The sequence below is a fragment of the Dunckerocampus dactyliophorus genome, chromosome 14 (genome assembly GCF_027744805.1).
Source record: "Dunckerocampus dactyliophorus isolate RoL2022-P2 chromosome 14, RoL_Ddac_1.1, whole genome shotgun sequence".
NCBI lineage: Eukaryota > Metazoa > Chordata > Actinopteri > Syngnathiformes > Syngnathidae > Dunckerocampus > Dunckerocampus dactyliophorus.
The window spans coordinates 18,595,071-18,609,030 of record NC_072832.1 but is presented as its reverse complement, the minus strand read 5'-3'; the positions used below and the strand labels follow the sequence as shown (position 1 = coordinate 18,609,030).

The 13,960-nt window shown below is 47.5% G+C and overlaps 6 non-coding genes across 6 annotated transcripts; all 6 read left to right on the top strand.

Annotated features, from left to right (window-relative positions):
* The first annotated feature begins 576 nt into the window (after positions 1 to 576).
* On the top strand, positions 577 to 658 carry trnas-gcu (transfer RNA serine (anticodon GCU)). The gene has a single exon. It is a non-coding gene; the product is annotated as a tRNA-Ser (tRNA).
* Positions 659 to 3,920: 3,262 nt separating this feature from the next.
* Positions 3,921 to 4,002, top strand: trnas-gcu (transfer RNA serine (anticodon GCU)). Its single transcript has one exon. It is a non-coding gene; the product is annotated as a tRNA-Ser (tRNA).
* A 1,155-nt stretch (positions 4,003 to 5,157) lies between these two features.
* Positions 5,158 to 5,239, top strand: trnas-gcu (transfer RNA serine (anticodon GCU)). Its single transcript has one exon. It is a non-coding gene; the product is annotated as a tRNA-Ser (tRNA).
* Positions 5,240 to 8,501: 3,262 nt separating this feature from the next.
* Positions 8,502 to 8,583, top strand: trnas-gcu (transfer RNA serine (anticodon GCU)). Its single transcript has one exon. It is a non-coding gene; the product is annotated as a tRNA-Ser (tRNA).
* A 1,155-nt stretch (positions 8,584 to 9,738) lies between these two features.
* On the top strand, positions 9,739 to 9,820 carry trnas-gcu (transfer RNA serine (anticodon GCU)). Its single transcript has one exon. It is a non-coding gene; the product is annotated as a tRNA-Ser (tRNA).
* A 3,260-nt stretch (positions 9,821 to 13,080) lies between these two features.
* On the top strand, positions 13,081 to 13,162 carry trnas-gcu (transfer RNA serine (anticodon GCU)). Its single transcript has one exon. It is a non-coding gene; the product is annotated as a tRNA-Ser (tRNA).
* Positions 13,163 to 13,960: the final 798 nt, after the last annotated feature.

The window sequence follows — 13,960 nt, the reverse complement described above, 5'->3', positions numbered from 1 at the left end:
CTATCACAAAGGCTCCTCAGCTTCAGCATGAAATGTGTGCTGCTAGATGTAGAACGTGCCCTGAGCAAGTCCCCAGGCATCCTGAACAGATACCCGAGCCACCTCATAGGTGTAGGTGAGGGTAGTAACGTAGATCGACTGGTAAATTGTCATTGTAGACGCTGCACCGATCCGTCAACCTTCCCTCAATCGTGAACAAGACCCCACGGTATTTGAACTGCTTCCACTCGGGGCATGATCTCATCCCCGACACGTTGATGGCACTCCACCATTTTCCGGAGCGCTCTGCAATTTGAGCCGTTTCCCCCTGCACCACATCCAGTTTTAGCTACCATACACTAACCTTCACAGACTTTGCACATTCTGAAGACTAAAATATCCAATTACCCAGTGGAGAATGCAGGTATCGATCCCGCTACCTCTCGCATGCGAAGCAAGCGCTCTTCCATTTGAGCTAATTCCCCCCATACCTCCGTTTCGACCGCACAGGCCGCCATAGTTTCCACAACAGCGAAATCGCGCATAAGCAGAGACATTTTGAGCCAACGGGACCATGTTTAAAATATAGCTGAAAGTGATGAGGTGACCGAGAGGTTAAGGTGATGGACTGCTAATCCATTGTGTTCTGCACGCATGGGTTCGAATCCCATCCTCATCGGGCTATTGCTACGAGTTCACTGCTTTCTTCTTTTACCACACGTGTGTTTTTCGGAAATGTCATCAGCATGCAAGGAAACAAGCAAGTCGTCACTACAATGGACATCGAGGAAAAGGCTTCTTGAGACGTCATCTGTACTTCTGTGTAGAAGGTGTCGGACGTTTCGCTCCTCATCCGAAGAGCTTCGTCAGCAAACTAATAAGTGCTGGTAGCTTAGGCCTTAAATACAGTAAGAGTGGGCGGAATTGGTGTGCCAACACCCTCCTCCTATTGGTTCGTTACACTAAGCCTGGGCGGAGCAGTGGTATAATCCTATCCTGTTATTCACACCTACGATAAAAGGGAAGTGTCGCTCCCTGAATTGGGTATGAACGACTCTGATACTGGCTTGTTAGCATCTATTGTTCTGGCTCGGCCCTGCCTTCACCTCATTTGCAAGACTAAGAGCTGTGGGTTTTGGTCTCAGTAACCTGCTGAACACAGGGTCCAAATTAAACCTCAAACCACCATTCCGATTCAATGATGGGTTCTGTTGTTTGACAAAAATAGCTTCCTTAACTCCTCTTTCAAACCATCTGTTTTCTTTGGCCAAAATCTTAACCTCGCTGTCCTGAAAAGAGTGATTGGTAGCTTTCAGGTGTAGATGTACTGCTGATTGAGGACCACTAGCATTGTCCCTGCGATGTTGATAAAGCCTTTTTTGGAGCATTTGCTTAGTTTCCCCAATGTAGTGCTCTTTGCATTCCTCATCTTTACAGTGGATGGAATAGACCACATTGCTCTGTTTCTGGTTTGGAGCCTTGTCCTTAGGATGCACTAATTTTTGTCTCAGGGTATTTACTGGTTTGAAATAGGTAGGAATTTTGTGTTGCCATAAGATCCTCTGGAGTTTTTCGGAGACCCCCGCTACATAAGGGACTACCACTCCTCTCCTTTTTGCTTCTGTGGGCTTTTGGGTTTCTTTCCCTACTCTCTTCTTTTGACATTTGTTAAAAGCCCACCGTGGGTACCCACAGGTTGAGAGCGCTCTCTGGACATGTTGTGTCTCCTTTTTCTTTCCCTCAGCACTAGTTGGTATTTGTTCCGCTCTATGTTGGAGGGTCCTAATAACCCCTAGTTTATGTTGTAGTGGATGGTTTGATTCAAAAAGCAGGTATTGGTCAGTGTGTGTGGCCTTTCTAAAGACCTCTGTAAGTAGCTGTCTGTCCTTTCCTATAATTACCTTGCAGTCTAAGAAGGCTAGTTGGTTTTCTTTAGTGTCCTCGCGAGTAAATTTGATATTGGTGTCCACCGCATTGATGTGATCTGTGAAAGACTGAATTTCTTGTTTTTTGATTATGACAAAGGTGTCATCCACGTATCTAAACCAGTGCCTTGGTTTTGTCCCTGAGAAGGATGTGAGAGCCTGTTTCTCCATCTCTTCCATGTACAGATTCGCCACTATGGGTGAGACTGGTGAGCCCATAGCACAACCATGAATTTGTCTGTAGAATTTCCCTCTAAACTGAAAATATGTGGTGTTAAGGCAAATTTCCAGTAATTGGCAGATGTGGTCAGCACTAAGTTTTGTTCTCCGATGCAGAGTTGAGTCCTCGAGCAGTCTCTTCCTCACCACCGAGACTGCTGCTGAGGTGGGGACAGATGTGAAAAGTGAAGTCACATCATAAGACACCAAAGTTTCCTCTGGCTCCAATCTGAGGTCTTTGATGCTCGCCACAAACCCTTTTGTGTTCTCTTCGGATGAGGAGCGAAACGTCCGACACCTTCTACACAGAAGTACAGATGACGTCTCAAGAAGCCTTTTCCTCGATGGACAACTCCTGTACGACTGAGAGCCTACACAGACGCACTACAATGGACAGCGAGAATCCTTTCGTTGGCAGGAAAAAGCCATAAGAGACACTTTGGAGAATGCAGGCGTCGATCCTGCTACCTCTCACATGCTAAGCGAGCGCTCTACCACTTGAGCTAATTCCCCCTGTGACACAACCGTGCTACCATATGCTACTTCTTACAGACAATGCACAGGTTTCGCACGAACGTTTTAAAAATATGGGCATGGATCCCGCTACTGGTCATCGGTCAGAGTAATGATGTTTGACAATTTGGCCAGACCAAATGCCAAATGGCCAGGTGTCAAAGGAGCAAAGGAGCGTTGGCAGGAAAAAGCCATAAGAGACACTTTGGAGAATGCAGGCGTCGATCCTGCTACCTCTCACATGCTAAGCGAGCGCTCTACCACCTGAGCTAATTCCCCCTGTGACACAACCGTGCTACCATATGCTACCTCATCTGGCTCCGCTCAGTATGGCGGAACAGCGGCTCGAGTGCGAGTTCCTGCCGGATGACAGTGTTGTGCCGTTTTCTGTGTTGTGGCATATTTTCCACAACACAGAAAACGGAATCCGCCTACCTTGCCCCAATCGTGAACAAGACCCCACGGTACTTGGTCTGGCTCCATTTGGGGCAGGAACTCATCCGCGACACGTAGTTGGCACTCCACCATTTGAGCCGTTTCTCCCTGCACCACACGCAGCAAAGCTGCCATACACTAACCTTCACAGACTTTGCACTTGCATGTTGTTAACACTAAAATGTTCAATTACACAGTGGAGAATGCGGGTATCGATATGACTTTGTGTTTCCTCAAACATGCCCAACTCTATCACAATGGCTCTTCAGCTTCACCATGAAATGTGTGCTGCTAATTGTAGGACGTGCCCTGAGCAAGTCCCCAGGCATCCTGACCAGATACCCGAGCCACCTCATCTGGCTCCGCTCAGTATGGAGGAGCTGCGGCTCGAGTGCCAGTTCCTGCCGGATGACAGTGTTGTGCCGTTTTCTGTGTTGTGGCATATTTTCCACAACACAGAAAACGGAATCCGCCTACCTTGCCCCAATCGTGAACAAGACCCCACGGTACTTGGTCTGGCTCCATTTGGGGCAGGAACTCATCCGCGACACGTAGTTGGCACTCCACCATTTGAGCCGTTTCTCCCTGCACCACACGCAGCAAAGCTGCCATACACTAACCTTCACAGACTTTGCACTTGCATGTTGTTAACACTAAAATGTTCAATTACACAGTGGAGAATGCGGGTATCGATCCCGCTACCTCTCGCATGCAAAGCAAGCGCTCTTCCATTTGAGCTAATTCCCCCTTTTGAGACAACTGGCCGGCATATTTTCCACAACACAGAAAACGGACATGAGAAGTAACATTTTGAGCCAACTAAACCATGTTAAAAAGACAGCTGAAAGTGATGAGGTGACCGAGAGGTTAAGGTGATGGACTGCTAATCCATTGTGTTCTGCACGCATGGGTTCGAGTCCCATCCTCATCGGGCTCGTGCTACGATATCACAGGTTTCTTCTTTGACCACACGTGTATTTTTCGGAAATGTCATCAGCATGCAAGGAAACAAGCAAGTCATCACGACAGTGGAGAACGAGAATCCTTTTGTTGGCAGGAAAAAGCCATAAGAGACGCTTTGGAGAATGCAGGCGTCGATCCTGCTACCTCTCACATGCTAAGCGAGCGCTCTACCACCTGAGCTAATTCCCCCTGTGGCACATTCGTGCTACCATATAGTACTTCTTACAGACAATGCACAGTCTTCGCACTCAATGGATCCGAAATGGACTTAATGGATCCCACTACTGGTCATCAGTCTTAACTGTTTCCCAACTTTCTTGCGAAATGACAACGACATGGCAACTTTTCCATAGCTCAACGTGGCAATTAAGCAAGATCTTACGTGGACGTCAGATGTAATGGATTTTTGTTGGACTCGACTGATGCAAGGTTGCCAAAACATAGATCAGAGTAATGATGTTTGACCAAACGCCACATGGCCAGGTGTCAAAGGAGCATTGTAGAGCTGTACCGATATGGCCTTGCTTTTCCTCAAACATGCCCAACTCTATCACAAAGGCTCCTCAGCTTCAGCATGAAATGTGTGCTGCTAGATGTAGAACGTGCCCTGAGCAAGTCCCCAGGCATCCTGAACAGATACCCGAGCCACCTCATAGGTGTAGGTGAGGGTAGTAACGTAGATCGACTGGTAAATTGTCATTGTAGACGCTGCACCGATCCGTCAACCTTCCCTCAATCGTGAACAAGACCCCACGGTATTTGAACTGCTTCCACTCGGGGCATGATCTCATCCCCGACACGTTGATGGCACTCCACCATTTTCCGGAGCGCTCTGCAATTTGAGCCGTTTCCCCCTGCACCACATCCAGTTTTAGCTACCATACACTAACCTTCACAGACTTTGCACATTCTGAAGACTAAAATATCCAATTACCCAGTGGAGAATGCAGGTATCGATCCCGCTACCTCTCGCATGCGAAGCAAGCGCTCTTCCATTTGAGCTAATTCCCCCCATACCTCCGTTTCGACCGCACAGGCCGCCATAGTTTCCACAACAGCGAAATCGCGCATAAGCAGAGACATTTTGAGCCAACGGGACCATGTTTAAAATATAGCTGAAAGTGATGAGGTGACCGAGAGGTTAAGGTGATGGACTGCTAATCCATTGTGTTCTGCACGCATGGGTTCGAATCCCATCCTCATCGGGCTATTGCTACGAGTTCACTGCTTTCTTCTTTTACCACACGTGTGTTTTTCGGAAATGTCATCAGCATGCAAGGAAACAAGCAAGTCGTCACTACAATGGACATCGAGGAAAAGGCTTCTTGAGACGTCATCTGTACTTCTGTGTAGAAGGTGTCGGACGTTTCGCTCCTCATCCGAAGAGCTTCGTCAGCAAACTAATAAGTGCTGGTAGCTTAGGCCTTAAATACAGTAAGAGTGGGCGGAATTGGTGTGCCAACACCCTCCTCCTATTGGTTCGTTACACTAAGCCTGGGCGGAGCAGTGGTATAATCCTATCCTGTTATTCACACCTACGATAAAAGGGAAGTGTCGCTCCCTGAATTGGGTATGAACGACTCTGATACTGGCTTGTTAGCATCTATTGTTCTGGCTCGGCCCTGCCTTCACCTCATTTGCAAGACTAAGAGCTGTGGGTTTTGGTCTCAGTAACCTGCTGAACACAGGGTCCAAATTAAACCTCAAACCACCATTCCGATTCAATGATGGGTTCTGTTGTTTGACAAAAATAGCTTCCTTAACTCCTCTTTCAAACCATCTGTTTTCTTTGGCCAAAATCTTAACCTCGCTGTCCTGAAAAGAGTGATTGGTAGCTTTCAGGTGTAGATGTACTGCTGATTGAGGACCACTAGCATTGTCCCTGCGATGTTGATAAAGCCTTTTTTGGAGCATTTGCTTAGTTTCCCCAATGTAGTGCTCTTTGCATTCCTCATCTTTACAGTGGATGGAATAGACCACATTGCTCTGTTTCTGGTTTGGAGCCTTGTCCTTAGGATGCACTAATTTTTGTCTCAGGGTATTTACTGGTTTGAAATAGGTAGGAATTTTGTGTTGCCATAAGATCCTCTGGAGTTTTTCGGAGACCCCCGCTACATAAGGGACTACCACTCCTCTCCTTTTTGCTTCTGTGGGCTTTTGGGTTTCTTTCCCTACTCTCTTCTTTTGACATTTGTTAAAAGCCCACCGTGGGTACCCACAGGTTGAGAGCGCTCTCTGGACATGTTGTGTCTCCTTTTTCTTTCCCTCAGCACTAGTTGGTATTTGTTCCGCTCTATGTTGGAGGGTCCTAATAACCCTTAGTTTATGTTGTAGTGGATGGTTTGATTCAAAAAGCAGGTATTGGTCAGTGTGTGTGGCCTTTCTAAAGACCTCTGTAAGTAGCTGTCTGTCCTTTCCTATAATTACCTTGCAGTCTAAGAAGGCTAGTTGGTTTTCTTTAGTGTCCTCGCGAGTAAATTTGATATTGGTGTCCACCGCATTGATGTGATCTGTGAAAGACTGAATTTCTTGTTTTTTGATTATGACAAAGGTGTCATCCACGTATCTAAACCAGTGCCTTGGTTTTGTCCCTGAGAAGGATGTGAGAGCCTGTTTCTCCATCTCTTCCATGTACAGATTCGCCACTATGGGTGAGACTGGTGAGCCCATAGCACAACCATGAATTTGTCTGTAGAATTTCCCTCTAAACTGAAAATATGTGGTGTTAAGGCAAATTTCCAGTAATTGGCAGATGTGGTCAGCACTAAGTTTTGTTCTCCGATGCAGAGTTGAGTCCTCGAGCAGTCTCTTCCTCACCACCGAGACTGCTGCTGAGGTGGGGACAGATGTGAAAAGTGAAGTCACATCATAAGACACCAAAGTTTCCTCTGGCTCCAATCTGAGGTCTTTGATGCTCGCCACAAACCCTTTTGTGTTCTCTTCGGATGAGGAGCGAAACGTCCGACACCTTCTACACAGAAGTACAGATGACGTCTCAAGAAGCCTTTTCCTCGATGGACAACTCCTGTACGACTGAGAGCCTACACAGACGCACTACAATGGACAGCGAGAATCCTTTCGTTGGCAGGAAAAAGCCATAAGAGACACTTTGGAGAATGCAGGTGTCGATCCTGCTACCTCTCACATGCTAAGCGAGCGCTCTACCACTTGAACTAATTCCCCCTGTGACACAACCGTGCTACCATATGCTACTTCTTACAGACAATGCACAGGTTTCGCACGAACGTTTTAAAAATATGGGCATGGATCCCGCTACTGGTCATCGGTCAGAGTAATGATGTTTGACAATTTGGCCAGACCAAATGCCAAATGGCCAGGTGTCAAAGGAGCAAAGGAGCGTTGGCAGGAAAAAGCCATAAGAGACACTTTGGAGAATGCAGGCGTCGATCCTGCTACCTCTCACATGCTAAGCGAGCGCTCTACCACCTGAGCTAATTCCCCCTGTGACACAACCGTGCTACCATATGCTACCTCATCTGGCTCCGCTCAGTATGGCGGAACAGCGGCTCGAGTGCGAGTTCCTGCCGGATGACAGTGTTGTGCCGTTTTCTGTGTTGTGGCATATTTTCCACAACACAGAAAACGGAATCCGCCTACCTTGCCCCAATCGTGAACAAGACCCCACGGTACTTGGTCTGGCTCCATTTGGGGCAGGAACTCATCCGCGACACGTAGTTGGCACTCCACCATTTGAGCCGTTTCTCCCTGCACCACACGCAGCAAAGCTGCCATACACTAACCTTCACAGACTTTGCACTTGCATGTTGTTAACACTAAAATGTTCAATTACACAGTGGAGAATGCGGGTATCGATATGACTTTGTGTTTCCTCAAACATGCCCAACTCTATCACAATGGCTCTTCAGCTTCACCATGAAATGTGTGCTGCTAATTGTAGGACGTGCCCTGAGCAAGTCCCCAGGCATCCTGACCAGATACCCGAGCCACCTCATCTGGCTCCGCTCAGTATGGAGGAGCTGCGGCTCGAGTGCCAGTTCCTGCCGGATGACAGTGTTGTGCCGTTTTCTGTGTTGTGGCATATTTTCCACAACACAGAAAACGGAATCCGCCTACCTTGCCCCAATCGTGAACAAGACCCCACGGTACTTGGTCTGGCTCCATTTGGGGCAGGAACTCATCCGCGACACGTAGTTGGCACTCCACCATTTGAGCCGTTTCTCCCTGCACCACACGCAGCAAAGCTGCCATACACTAACCTTCACAGACTTTGCACTTGCATGTTGTTAACACTAAAATGTTCAATTACACAGTGGAGAATGCGGGTATCGATCCCGCTACCTCTCGCATGCAAAGCAAGTGCTCTTCCATTTGAGCTAATTCCCCCTTTTGAGACAACTGGCCGGCATATTTTCCACAACACAGAAAACGGACATGAGAAGTAACATTTTGAGCCAACTAAACCATGTTAAAAAGACAGCTGAAAGTGATGAGGTGACCGAGAGGTTAAGGTGATGGACTGCTAATCCATTGTGTTCTGCACGCATGGGTTCGAGTCCCATCCTCATCGGGCTCGTGCTACGATATCACAGGTTTCTTCTTTGACCACACGTGTATTTTTCGGAAATGTCATCAGCATGCAAGGAAACAAGCAAGTCATCACGACAGTGGAGAACGAGAATCCTTTTGTTGGCAGGAAAAAGCCATAAGAGACGCTTTGGAGAATGCAGGCGTCGATCCTGCTACCTCTCACATGCTAAGCGAGCGCTCTACCACCTGAGCTAATTCCCCCTGTGGCACATTCGTGCTACCATATAGTACTTCTTACAGACAATGCACAGTCTTCGCACTCAATGGATCCGAAATGGACTTAATGGATCCCACTACTGGTCATCAGTCTTAACTGTTTCCCAACTTTCTTGCGAAATGACAACGACATGGCAACTTTTCCATAGCTCAACGTGGCAATTAAGCAAGATCTTACGTGGACGTCAGATGTAATGGATTTTTGTTGGACTCGACTGATGCAAGGTTGCCAAAACATAGATCAGAGTAATGATGTTTGACCAAACGCCACATGGCCAGGTGTCAAAGGAGCATTGTAGAGCTGTACCGATATGGCCTTGCTTTTCCTCAAACATGCCCAACTCTATCACAAAGGCTCCTCAGCTTCAGCATGAAATGTGTGCTGCTAGATGTAGAACGTGCCCTGAGCAAGTCCCCAGGCATCCTGAACAGATACCCGAGCCACCTCATAGGTGTAGGTGAGGGTAGTAACGTAGATCGACTGGTAAATTGTCATTGTAGACGCTGCACCGATCCGTCAACCTTCCCTCAATCGTGAACAAGACCCCACGGTATTTGAACTGCTTCCACTCGGGGCATGATCTCATCCCCGACACGTTGATGGCACTCCACCATTTTCCGGAGCGCTCTGCAATTTGAGCCGTTTCCCCCTGCACCACATCCAGTTTTAGCTACCATACACTAACCTTCACAGACTTTGCACATTCTGAAGACTAAAATATCCAATTACCCAGTGGAGAATGCAGGTATCGATCCCGCTACCTCTCGCATGCGAAGCAAGCGCTCTTCCATTTGAGCTAATTCCCCCCATACCTCCGTTTCGACCGCACAGGCCGCCATAGTTTCCACAACAGCGAAATCGCGCATAAGCAGAGACATTTTGAGCCAACGGGACCATGTTTAAAATATAGCTGAAAGTGATGAGGTGACCGAGAGGTTAAGGTGATGGACTGCTAATCCATTGTGTTCTGCACGCATGGGTTCGAATCCCATCCTCATCGGGCTATTGCTACGAGTTCACTGCTTTCTTCTTTTACCACACGTGTGTTTTTCGGAAATGTCATCAGCATGCAAGGAAACAAGCAAGTCGTCACTACAATGGACATCGAGGAAAAGGCTTCTTGAGACGTCATCTGTACTTCTGTGTAGAAGGTGTCGGACGTTTCGCTCCTCATCCGAAGAGCTTCGTCAGCAAACTAATAAGTGCTGGTAGCTTAGGCCTTAAATACAGTAAGAGTGGGCGGAATTGGTGTGCCAACACCCTCCTCCTATTGGTTCGTTACACTAAGCCTGGGCGGAGCAGTGGTATAATCCTATCCTGTTATTCACACCTACGATAAAAGGGAAGTGTCGCTCCCTGAATTGGGTATGAACGACTCTGATACTGGCTTGTTAGCATCTATTGTTCTGGCTCGGCCCTGCCTTCACCTCATTTGCAAGACTAAGAGCTGTGGGTTTTGGTCTCAGTAACCTGCTGAACACAGGGTCCAAATTAAACCTCAAACCACCATTCCGATTCAATGATGGGTTCTGTTGTTTGACAAAAATAGCTTCCTTAACTCCTCTTTCAAACCATCTGTTTTCTTTGGCCAAAATCTTAACCTCGCTGTCCTGAAAAGAGTGATTGGTAGCTTTCAGGTGTAGATGTACTGCTGATTGAGGACCACTAGCATTGTCCCTGCGATGTTGATAAAGCCTTTTTTGGAGCATTTGCTTAGTTTCCCCAATGTAGTGCTCTTTGCATTCCTCATCTTTACAGTGGATGGAATAGACCACATTGCTCTGTTTCTGGTTTGGAGCCTTGTCCTTAGGATGCACTAATTTTTGTCTCAGGGTATTTACTGGTTTGAAATAGGTAGGAATTTTGTGTTGCCATAAGATCCTCTGGAGTTTTTCGGAGACCCCCGCTACATAAGGGACTACCACTCCTCTCCTTTTTGCTTCTGTGGGCTTTTGGGTTTCTTTCCCTACTCTCTTCTTTTGACATTTGTTAAAAGCCCACCGTGGGTACCCACAGGTTGAGAGCGCTCTCTGGACATGTTGTGTCTCCTTTTTCTTTCCCTCAGCACTAGTTGGTATTTGTTCCGCTCTATGTTGGAGGGTCCTAATAACCCTTAGTTTATGTTGTAGTGGATGGTTTGATTCAAAAAGCAGGTATTGGTCAGTGTGTGTGGCCTTTCTAAAGACCTCTGTAAGTAGCTGTCTGTCCTTTCCTATAATTACCTTGCAGTCTAAGAAGGCTAGTTGGTTTTCTTTAGTGTCCTCGCGAGTAAATTTGATATTGGTGTCCACCGCATTGATGTGATCTGTGAAAGACTGAATTTCTTGTTTTTTGATTATGACAAAGGTGTCATCCACGTATCTAAACCAGTGCCTTGGTTTTGTCCCTGAGAAGGATGTGAGAGCCTGTTTCTCCATCTCTTCCATGTACAGATTCGCCACTATGGGTGAGACTGGTGAGCCCATAGCACAACCATGAATTTGTCTGTAGAATTTCCCTCTAAACTGAAAATATGTGGTGTTAAGGCAAATTTCCAGTAATTGGCAGATGTGGTCAGCACTAAGTTTTGTTCTCCGATGCAGAGTTGAGTCCTCGAGCAGTCTCTTCCTCACCACCGAGACTGCTGCTGAGGTGGGGACAGATGTGAAAAGTGAAGTCACATCATAAGACACCAAAGTTTCCTCTGGCTCCAATCTGAGGTCTTTGATGCTCGCCACAAACCCTTTTGTGTTCTCTTCGGATGAGGAGCGAAACGTCCGACACCTTCTACACAGAAGTACAGATGACGTCTCAAGAAGCCTTTTCCTCGATGGACAACTCCTGTACGACTGAGAGCCTACACAGACGCACTACAATGGACAGCGAGAATCCTTTCGTTGGCAGGAAAAAGCCATAAGAGACACTTTGGAGAATGCAGGCGTCGATCCTGCTACCTCTCACATGCTAAGCGAGCGCTCTACCACTTGAGCTAATTCCCCGTGACACAACCGTGCTACCATATGCTACTTCTTACAGACAATGCACAGGTTTCGCACGAACGTTTTAAAAATATGGGCATGGATCCCGCTACTGGTCATCGGTCAGAGTAATGATGTTTGACAATTTGGCCAGACCAAATGCCAAATGGCCAGGTGTCAAAGGAGCAAAGGAGCGTTGGCAGGAAAAAGCCATAAGAGACACTTTGGAGAATGCAGGCGTCGATCCTGCTACCTCTCACATGCTAAGCGAGCGCTCTACCACCTGAGCTAATTCCCCCTGTGACACAACCGTGCTACCATATGCTACCTCATCTGGCTCCGCTCAGTATGGCGGAACAGCGGCTCGAGTGCGAGTTCCTGCCGGATGACAGTGTTGTGCCGTTTTCTGTGTTGTGGCATATTTTCCACAACACAGAAAACGGAATCCGCCTACCTTGCCCCAATCGTGAACAAGACCCCACGGTACTTGGTCTGGCTCCATTTGGGGCAGGAACTCATCCGCGACACGTAGTTGGCACTCCACCATTTGAGCCGTTTCTCCCTGCACCACACGCAGCAAAGCTGCCATACACTAACCTTCACAGACTTTGCACTTGCATGTTGTTAACACTAAAATGTTCAATTACACAGTGGAGAATGCGGGTATCGATATGACTTTGTGTTTCCTCAAACATGCCCAACTCTATCACAATGGCTCTTCAGCTTCACCATGAAATGTGTGCTGCTAATTGTAGGACGTGCCCTGAGCAAGTCCCCAGGCATCCTGACCAGATACCCGAGCCACCTCATCTGGCTCCGCTCAGTATGGAGGAGCTGCGGCTCGAGTGCCAGTTCCTGCCGGATGACAGTGTTGTGCCGTTTTCTGTGTTGTGGCATATTTTCCACAACACAGAAAACGGAATCCGCCTACCTTGCCCCAATCGTGAACAAGACCCCACGGTACTTGGTCTGGCTCCATTTGGGGCAGGAACTCATCCGCGACACGTAGTTGGCACTCCACCATTTGAGCCGTTTCTCCCTGCACCACACGCAGCAAAGCTGCCATACACTAACCTTCACAGACTTTGCACTTGCATGTTGTTAACACTAAAATGTTCAATTACACAGTGGAGAATGCGGGTATCGATCCCGCTACCTCTCGCATGCAAAGCAAGCGCTCTTCCATTTGAGCTAATTCCCCCTTTTGAGACAACTGGCCGGCATATTTTCCACAACACAGAAAACGGACATGAGAAGTAACATTTTGAGCCAACTAAACCATGTTAAAAAGACAGCTGAAAGTGATGAGGTGACCGAGAGGTTAAGGTGATGGACTGCTAATCCATTGTGTTCTGCACGCATGGGTTCGAGTCCCATCCTCATCGGGCTCGTGCTACGATATCACAGGTTTCTTCTTTGACCACACGTGTATTTTTCGGAAATGTCATCAGCATGCAAGGAAACAAGCAAGTCATCACGACAGTGGAGAACGAGAATCCTTTTGTTGGCAGGAAAAAGCCATAAGAGACGCTTTGGAGAATGCAGGCGTCGATCCTGCTACCTCTCACATGCTAAGCGAGCGCTCTACCACCTGAGCTAATTCCCCCTGTGGCACATTCGTGCTACCATATAGTACTTCTTACAGACAATGCACAGTCTTCGCACTCAATGGATCCGAAATGGACTTAATGGATCCCACTACTGGTCATCAGTCTTAACTGTTTCCCAACTTTCTTGCGAAATGACAACGACATGGCAACTTTTCCATAGCTCAACGTGGCAATTAAGCAAGATCTTACGTGGACGTCAGATGTAATGGATTTTTGTTGGACTCGACTGATGCAAGGTTGCCAAAACATAGATCAGAGTAATGATGTTTGACCAAACGCCACATGGCCAGGTGTCAAAGGAGCATTGTAGAGCTGTACCGATATGGCCTTGCTTTTCCTCAAACATGCCCAACTCTATCACAAAGGCTCCTCAGCTTCAGCATGAAATGTGTGCTGCTAGATGTAGAACGTGCCCTGAGCAAGTCCCCAGGCATCCTGAACAGATACCCGAGCCACCTCATAGGTGTAGGTGAGGGTAGTAACGTAGATCGACTGGTAAATTGTCATTGTAGACGCTGCACCGATCCGTCAACCTTCCCTCAATCGTGAACAAGACCCCACGGTATTTGAACT